General features: G+C 37.3%; 1 long non-coding RNA gene across 1 annotated transcript; it reads right to left on the bottom strand.

Annotated features, from left to right (window-relative positions):
- Positions 1–1,500: 1,500 nt before the first annotated feature.
- Positions 1,501–7,757, bottom strand: LOC137007323 (uncharacterized). The gene is made up of 4 exons (XR_010892597.1): positions 7,458–7,757; positions 4,496–4,700; positions 2,511–2,611; positions 1,501–1,770 (listed from the first exon to the last, which is right to left on the bottom strand). It is a non-coding gene; the product is annotated as an uncharacterized lncRNA (long non-coding RNA).
- Between the last annotated feature and the right edge of the window lie 1,369 nt (positions 7,758–9,126).

Genomic DNA, 9,126 nt, shown 5'->3' with positions numbered 1-9,126 from the left:
ACACAAGTCCAAAGCCGCCGTGCTCATTTAACCGGCTATTTAAAGTAAATCCAAATACCTTTCTGATCCTTTCTGGAAACGTGCATCTTTCCTTTAGTTATTTTGGCTATGGATTTTATACATTTTTGAAGCAACGTGACTTAATATTTAAAAAAAAAAAAAAAAAAAACGCAAAGGAAAAAAATAAACGTGATTTAAAGGCGTTTTTTGACAAATAGGGCGTGATTTCAGATTAAATTGCCAACAGAGACAATGGCAAACAGATGTTAAAAACATTATAGAATTAACCAGGGCATATTCTTTAGGTAATGAAATAAGTCAAACCAGAAGCATGTCTGTTTTTATCCATGTTTTTCTCACAACTATGTAATATGCGGTTTTGAATGACCCTGGATCTTTCCTGCAAGTTCTTGTTTTATTTATTTATTTTTTAAGTTACACTGTATCGAAGCAGTTTTATAACATTGCCATGAACGTGTTTAGTCTCGTGTGTGCGTGTTTTCTCTCTTTAGTATTCAGTTTCCTGTGGTTCTCTGAGCTCTGCATGTAATGACCAAAGAGGATGTGAAAAGACTAACTGCAGATTCTGATGCAGTGGCCATGATGAATGTCCATTCACTAGCATTTAAGACTTTTATTCTTTCACTGTATTGATACAAACTATTGAGTGATGATCAGAGATTGATTTGGGGAGTATTTCATGCAATGTTCTTTCTTTCTTTTCTGTTTCTCATTCCCTTGTGTGTCTTTTTATGACCCCCACTTTTAATCCCTTTACAAATGTTTTGACAGCAATAATAATATTCGCAAAAGACAGATTGGCAAGTTACATTCTTTCTTTTTGTTGGAGAGTGTTGCTGACTGAAGAATATATTGTAGAATACTGTATTTAGAAGTACTGGATTTTGTTTTATATAAGATCAGACATTTTCTGGCTATCCATGAAAACTTTGATTTGGACTGAGGGGACGCAGAGCAAAAATCTGAAACTTTCGTCTTCTCCTGTCATGCTTAACATATCATATAAAAGTGCTAGGGTCAATCATTTTCTCCATCCTTACAGGTGTCCTGGCCATTGACTGGGCTTCTGGGGTTTTTCTTTTTTTAGCTGAATTCTGCCATGTGCTGAATCCCCACCGAAAACACCCAGACTTGTAAGGTACCCAACATATCCAAAGACTCAATGGCCTCTCTCTGCTCTTTGGTCTATCGGCTTTACCTCCAAGGCCCATGGCTATGACTGACAGACAGTGATGACAATAGAGATCTCTCTTTCTTTCTGTCTCTCACTCCCTTAGTCTCTCGCTCTCGCTTTTTCTCTGTCTGCCTCTCTGAGTGAGGAATGAGTGTTGAATAGGAGGTGCAGGGGGTCTTGGAGCGAAGGGTGGGTGGGGGTAGGGTGGAGCTGGATTGGTGCTTATTTAATTGGCTGTCAGACCTCCTGGAGTTTCAGCATTTCCACAAAATGGGATGAGCCTCCCTCTCCACCCACACCCCCCCAACACACACATGCACACCCCTGACATCTTTTCAAACTAATGTAATTATGATTCCTGGGGATGTATTACGATACATTGACTCAACATGCATGCACAGAACAGAGAGCAGCACAGCAGAGAATAAAAGCAAACCAGAGTTTGAACCTCTCCCCTTAAACTGATATGACTTTTATGGTAAATGACAATACAATTTTTTTATCCAAAGAATCCCCATGAAGTCTCAGTGGATGATTCCTGTGGGAAGACAGCCATCATCTGTGCGTCACAGAATCTTAACATCAGAAAAACATCATTAAAATCAGCTTCTTTCCGACTCCCTAAAAATTCTTAATATATGGTTTGGTCTGTGTGTGTTACTGAAAGTGAGAGAAACAATGTTCTTCTGTCTCATAATAAAATAATAAATATATTTTTGACTTCTCATTTATTAATACCTTTTGTCATGTTTGTATATATTTTGCATCTAATTTCCCAAATTCTGAGATCAAATTTTAATTACAAATAAAATATAATATAATTTTTGTCATTAAATAATCAATTGTAGTCTATGAAAACAGCCTGCTGAAACAAAAACACCCTAAACAGACAAAAAAAGAGCAGTAATTGAAATAGCAACTAAACTTGTTCTTGACTCTTTGACGTCAAAAACACAAATTCATTAACAGAAACACTGCCCACTTTTACACATCAATTATGCTTGTTTTGTGTTCAGAAACTTGGCCTGACAAGTCTGTATGGCCACGTTCACACAGCAGCAGAATATGGTGATTAATGCTTAATGTGGCTACCTTCACACACTAGTTATTTGCAAGAGTGACAGCGGCATTCTAATTCACAGGCCTCGTAACAGCATTTTTGGTAAATATGCGTGTGAACAAAATCGTACTGGGCTGAGTTTCTCAAAAGTATCGTGAGCTAAGCAAAGTTGATCATAGAGACCATTGGTGCCAATTACTTATCTGTCATAGTACGCTGCATAAATGTGTAATTTCTTGTGTTTCAGTAACTTACAAGATGTTAGACAAGATGTGAGACAGGCCTCTGTCATCTGTGTCTGTTTCTTCTACCATCAGTTTCTTCTTGCAGTTTTGTGGTTTGCACACAATTCTCCACTAAGATAAAAAAATATATATATATACTGTTGGTTAATTAAAATTTGATGAATGCGTGCTTCTTTTGGACTGGTGTGAGGTAAGCTGTGATAAAACCTTGCTTTGTATAAGCCTATAGCCAGTTTTGATATTTAGTTACTGTCTAAGACATAATGAAGTGGCCGTTTACTGTAATTCTATAATAATTACATTTTGGAGTGAACAAAAAATGTATGTATGCATGTATGTGTGTGTGTATATATATATATTTTTTTATATATTTATATACATGCATACATACACTGTAAAAACTTATTTTCATGATTTATGATTTTTTTTCTTTTGTCAAATCAACTTAAATAATTAATGTGGTTCAGATAACATAATATTTTGAGTTTTTGTTGAATAAACCAATCGCCTTTATTGTATTAACTCAAATTTTTAATTTCAATGAACTAAAAGTTTTAAGGCAACCAGGTAACTTACTTTCTTTTTTACAGAGTATATATACACTAAAATTTCAAGTCATTTTTATAGAATTACAATAAACGGCTACTTCATTTTGTTTTGCGTTTTATATATATATATATATATATATATATATATATATATATATATATATATATATATATATATATATATATATATATATATATATATTCAAACACCTTGAACATTTCAATCATTAATACAGTTTATTCACTATAGTTTAAAAAAATTAATAAAATATGACAAGATCTCAGAGTTAAACTGTGTCAGAAAAAAAAAAAAATTATCTTAATTATGTCAGATAACACTTAAGCAAAATATGTTCAGGTGAAAGTGTCTGAATAATTTTTGGTTCCAAATTTTTGGGTATAATATGTCACAGTTTACTTTATTTTGCTATCCTCACTTACATAAATTAACTATAGTGTCCTGCACCCACTAGTAAACAAGTGGGTTGACTGTATATATACGTGTATATATATATATACACACACACACACACACACACACACACACAGAGGCACCCATTTAACATGCATTACTGTGGTGCATCCGTTACATTTATGGAAAGAAAAAAAAATGCTTTTATTCAGTGATAGTGTACTGCTCTTAATTATTACAGCCTCTCTGTGAGGTTCAAGGGACAGAATTATGGTTCAGTGAGATGATCATTGTTCTACAGTGAAAGCTGTGGCAGCGTTTGGTGTGTTTAGGCTGAGAAATAGCAGTGTGATTGCTAACGACAAGATGGCTGAAAATGAACCCCACATTGTCTTTCGAGACAACAGTTAGTTGATGTTTTTATTATTCACAACGACAGCACAATGCTCTCATTCCGCAGAATCATTACAATCCACTGCACTACTGAAAAAAATCTAATGACAAAATGCATCATCTCAAGACTTTTTTCTACTGTGCAACAAAAGCTTGTGCAGCATTTATCATAATGGGCCTTAAATGTTCAAAAATTAACTGCATTTACAGTAAGATGTTGTTTTGGAAGCACATACGCCAGCAACTGCCTTCTGCAGGTCCTCTTTCTAACAAGCCTTTGGCTCAGATGCTTCCAATAAAGGGCTGAAAAACTCCTGCCTGTAAACCGTTGTGACATATAAGGAGGACAGGTGTGTCTTGCCTATTGGGAGAAAAGGATTTCTGGGAGAAGAGTGGGGTCTTTCGAAGGGGGAGAGAGCGGCACAGCGGGGTCCGGCTGAGGTTGAGGTTCTGCTCGATTGTCGTTTCCGTAGCAGAGCAGCTCATACATCATTTTCACGTCTTGGGTTTACTTTACCAATCACGGCGAAAGCAGAGGGCATGATGTGGCTGATACGATTAATGGACGGAGGGCAAGAGGTGGCGTGCATGTGTGTGCATGTGTGTTCTGTTGAGGTACTGTGTGTGTGTGATTGGGATCACCTGCAGGGATAGGGATAACCAAACCAGATGTTGAGGCAGAGGAAAAGAGGGGTTGAGGAAGGTCATGTGCGCTGTCTTCCTCGTGTCCTTTGAGCCTTAAGTCCCATCTCAGCTTCTCAGAACTGCACAGACCTGGCGTGTGGAGGACCCCAAAGGACACCGCTGTATGTGTGTGGTGTGTCCAGGTTTGCTTGACTGCGAATGCCTTACAGGGGAGAGAGAAAAGAAGGAGTAAGGCAGTGTATGTGTGTTTAAAGATGTGTGCGTCAATCTCAAGGCAGACCCGTCAGCGGGTGTAACCTATGACTGATGAGATCTGAAAGGGTAAGTTTCAGTAAGAGAGATGTTCTAGGAGAGGCCACGAGGGAATTGTATAATGAGTCGAACGGTGAGGCCTGCAACATTCAGTCCCTCTTCTTAAAATTCAGTCACATTACTAGAAAGCCCACTTCTATGAATCAAGAGACAAATAATAATTGCACTTCCTGTTTAAATTATGCTAATAACATAACATTATGTGTTCATGTTATGCAAGGAAACATGCAAACGCATGTTCACAATTCCCATATTTTAAATATTTCAGAGTTAAACCAGATATTCAAAGAGAAAAATGTAAAGAGGGAATTGATTTTATCCATCAGGAACTGATTGGTTATGGTATTTATTACATTTTGATGATATATCTAGATGAGCAATATTTTGTTTGCTTTAGTGTCATTTGCACAGATGAGTCATGCACAACAAGACCAGAAACATTAGATAATACACACATATTTAAATGTTATGTAATTCACAGCAGCACTCATGTATATATATTATATACTTTTTTTTTTTTTTTTGAAGGTATATCACCACATAGGAAAAAGTATTGAATACATGACAGATACTTTGAAGACTCCACCTACTGGTGTAAAAGCACAGCACAGGCTAAAAAGACACTAAAGATGGATTGGTTTGTGTCCTATTTACCGGTTTGAAAATGCAAGTGAATGAATAAGGAACAAAAAAAAATTTTAAAAAATGAAAGAATGAAATAAAAGAAATATGAGCGATAATATAACATGCAGCCTGTAAAATCATGAAATAAAGTAAAATACAATGCTGATTTATTAGTTGGAATTGTCATTAAACCACCATTTTCTGTTACTTTGCTAAATAATAAACTTTAGCAGTTCTTGTTGTTGTTCTTTTTTTTATTATTTCTTTTTTTGGGGGTGGGGGGGTGGGGTCAGATTGTAAATGTATTTTCGGCCGTGCCTGAACTGAGATGATATTGCCACGCCTGTGATGTATAACCCAGGCTCAAGGCTTAGTGGTAAACAGTAACACCTGCTGTATGTATAATTCATACAAGACCCTCTCTCTCTAACACACACACGTACGCATATACAAGCCTATGTATGTGGAAGAGGCTTGCAGTGACAAAAACATCTGCAAGGGATTTGTAGAGTGAATTGATACCTAATCATAAATAACATGAACATTTGAAACTCATTTGGTAGGCTGGCTGTGACCTCAGAAGAGCTGAAGGGAGCAGGAGGGTTTGCGTATGGCACAGAGAAGTTAAGCATGGAGTTAAGTGACTCTAAATGAGATGGGAGATGAGTGCTGCTGATTGGTATGGGATGCCCCACCTCACACTGATGAGACAATCACAGGGATACACAACCGGACCTGGATACAACGCAAGATCCCCTTGTGCCCCCTAATTAAGTTGAGTTCAAGATTACACAAATTATAGGCAGGAAATAATGAAGAAACTACTTCAATTTTAATATAGTTAAATGAGACACTTTGTGATTGCTCAAAACGATTGCGTAGATTGGATTTTTCACTTCTTGTTTCTAAACAGTAAACTATAAATATAAAGTTGAAGTTATGAAATAGTGAAATACAGTCCAAATTTCACAATTGTGAAACTTGAGACATTATAGTTGCATGCAGTTACGAAAAATGTATTTACAATTTTGAAGTATAAAGTTGCAATTTTAAGACAAAATCACTGTGAATTATAGTTATTAATAATAAGAAATAAAGTTGCAACTGTGCACTGTAAAAAAAAAAAATCATGATTTGTTATCACAACATTTTTCCTTTTGTCAAATCAAATTCAATAATTAATGTGGTTCATATAACTTAAAATTTTGAGTTTCTGTTGATTAAACCAATCACCTTCATTGTATTAACTAAAATTTTTAATTTCAATGAACTCAAAATTTTAAAGGTAACTAACAATTCTCGTTTACAGTGTGTGAGATGTAAAATCACATTTTAAAATACAGCCACAATACAATAAAGTTGCAGTTATGAGAAATAAAGTTACAACTGTGAGATACAAAATCATAATTGTGAGAAATAAAGTCACCATTACTGTACTCTGTCACAGTAATAATAGATTACTGATGTGAAAATGGGTTTCCATGGCAAACGCTGTTTACAAGCCTGTCTTGCAAAGATAAATTAAAAATGGAAGTATTCGTAGCCCTTAAGCATGTTGTATGTCAGTGTGCAGAATACGCTTTATGTGACAGACTTGGAAAAAGTATGTGCATTCCAATTTCCAACAAGCTTCCAAGAACTTTTCAAATCTGTGGCTTGTAAAAGGTTGCTTGTTCATACAGTTAGTCAAAACCAGCATGAATGAAACTTGTCAGCAAACACACATTTTTCCCACAGACACTATTTTTAGTAGTAAAAACACTTTAGCCTCACACATGTGATAGCTGTCTGCCTCTATAAGCGGTAACACAACACAGGATGTTCCTTGCATGAAAACGACTGTTTGCATTATGGACAGTAGAAATACCAGTGACCTTTAAACAGTGAAGGTTCAAAGTATTAAATGCAGGAATCGGTCTGTATAGCTGTCTATATATAATGCAGTACGTGGTTTGAACTGCACAAGGTCATTCAAACACATTTCTGATAACAACACAGAGCTGATGGAAATATTTTTTCTTACTCTTTGTAATCACTTTAATGCTTTATCTCTCCATAAAACAGTTTTCATCACTTGCTTCTGTTGCTGGATCAAAAAGTCTTTTTTTGTCAAGCGACTAGGCCGGTATCTCAGTGGGCAGCAGTCTTGTTTCTGTTGAAATCGGTTCAGCCCAGGTTGGGTGGGTTTAAATATTTTGACACTGGCTTCTTTAATTTGAATCGGCTTGTTTATGTTCTCGCCTCAGCAGAGGGAATCATACAAGAGGAGTCTCTTTGTCCGAATTGCATGTGTTTCTTATCAAGGCAGCCAGGCACAGGCATATTTCCAAACTGCACACAAGGATCCTGTGTGGCCAACGAAAAACCCAGACCCTACAGCGCCCCCTACCTGCACCAACTTGTCTGCTTGCATTTCATTAGTCTTGAAGTCTTAATTGTTAATCGTTACCTTTTAAAGATTATTTTCCTTTCGGATCCATCATTAATTATTCACTGCACGGCCTCTATCAACTCGCTATCGTTTTTTTCTCTCTCTCTCTCTCTCTCTCTCTCTCTCTCTCTCTTTCAGTGCTTCCCTTCCTCTTGTCAGTGATTTGCTGTGTTTCTGTCAGTAGCTGACTCAAGGCAGGTGGAGGGGTTTCCATGTGCTTTCCATTTGCCCTGGACTGAAACGGCCGCAATTAAAACCAAATGTGCAACCTGTGGCTCGCGCATGCAGCGCGCTCTGACACACAGACGTGCACTCGCTTGCAAATAGTAGGGCGAACAATAACAATTCAAATTTATTGCCTTGAAACAAAACGATTGGCTGAACTCTGGAAGTCTGAGTTGTACTGGAGTGTCTGAGCAGGAGAAAACGTAAAGTTGTTTTGGTCGGGTACTAGACGTGCGGAGGCCGGGGTGAGCGAGAGGCCAGGCCGGGGTCACCGACGAGATTCAGTTAAAAAAGGAGAAAATTATGCGGGCAGCTGAAGTTTCTCCACTGCAGCCAGAATGTCTGCTGACCACACCATGTAGCTTGAGGACATGGAGACTATGATTAGAGCCCTGGTAGGCAGGGCTGGGGTGACTCTGGTAAGGTCGTATATAAGTACACCCACATGTTGTAGAAGTGCAGGTCCTTATACCTTGTGGGCATATGCGCCCACCTCTGACACCCCGAGGCCCCTCTTCTCTCTGTAGCATGACCTCGGTGAGCTGATAATCATAGTTATTGACAGAACAGGCTCCAACTGCGCTAAACAGTCCCTGTGGACAAACCGAGGTCGGATTTTCCTTTTGTCCAGATATAGGCTATGGTTGTGGTTATGTACAACATTGCTTTAGGGTGCGGTTGAATCAATTTTAGGATGTTCAGGGCACAAATGTTCACTTCATATTGCTGGTTTTCATAAAACTTATTTGATCGATGTGCAGCTTACACTAATTAGTAATGTTAGCCATAGCACCACTATTACTATTGCTCATACTAAGCCTCTAACCTTTAAGTAATAAACTCTGATGTAACTAATGCTATGCTATGTGTTTCAAATTGCGAAGCTTCTCAATATCTATATTTAAATAACTTAAAGGGATTGTTTACCCAAAATTGAAATTCTGTCACCATTCACTCACCCTGAAGTTGTTCTAAACCTGAATTTATTTCTTCTACTGAACACAAAAGAAGATATTTTGAAGAATGGTGAAAACCA

Source organism: Chanodichthys erythropterus, chromosome 19 (assembly GCF_024489055.1).
Source record: "Chanodichthys erythropterus isolate Z2021 chromosome 19, ASM2448905v1, whole genome shotgun sequence".
Lineage (NCBI taxonomy): Eukaryota > Metazoa > Chordata > Actinopteri > Cypriniformes > Xenocyprididae > Chanodichthys > Chanodichthys erythropterus.
Note: the sequence above shows the minus strand (reverse complement) of the source record. Positions and strands in the feature narration are given on the sequence as shown.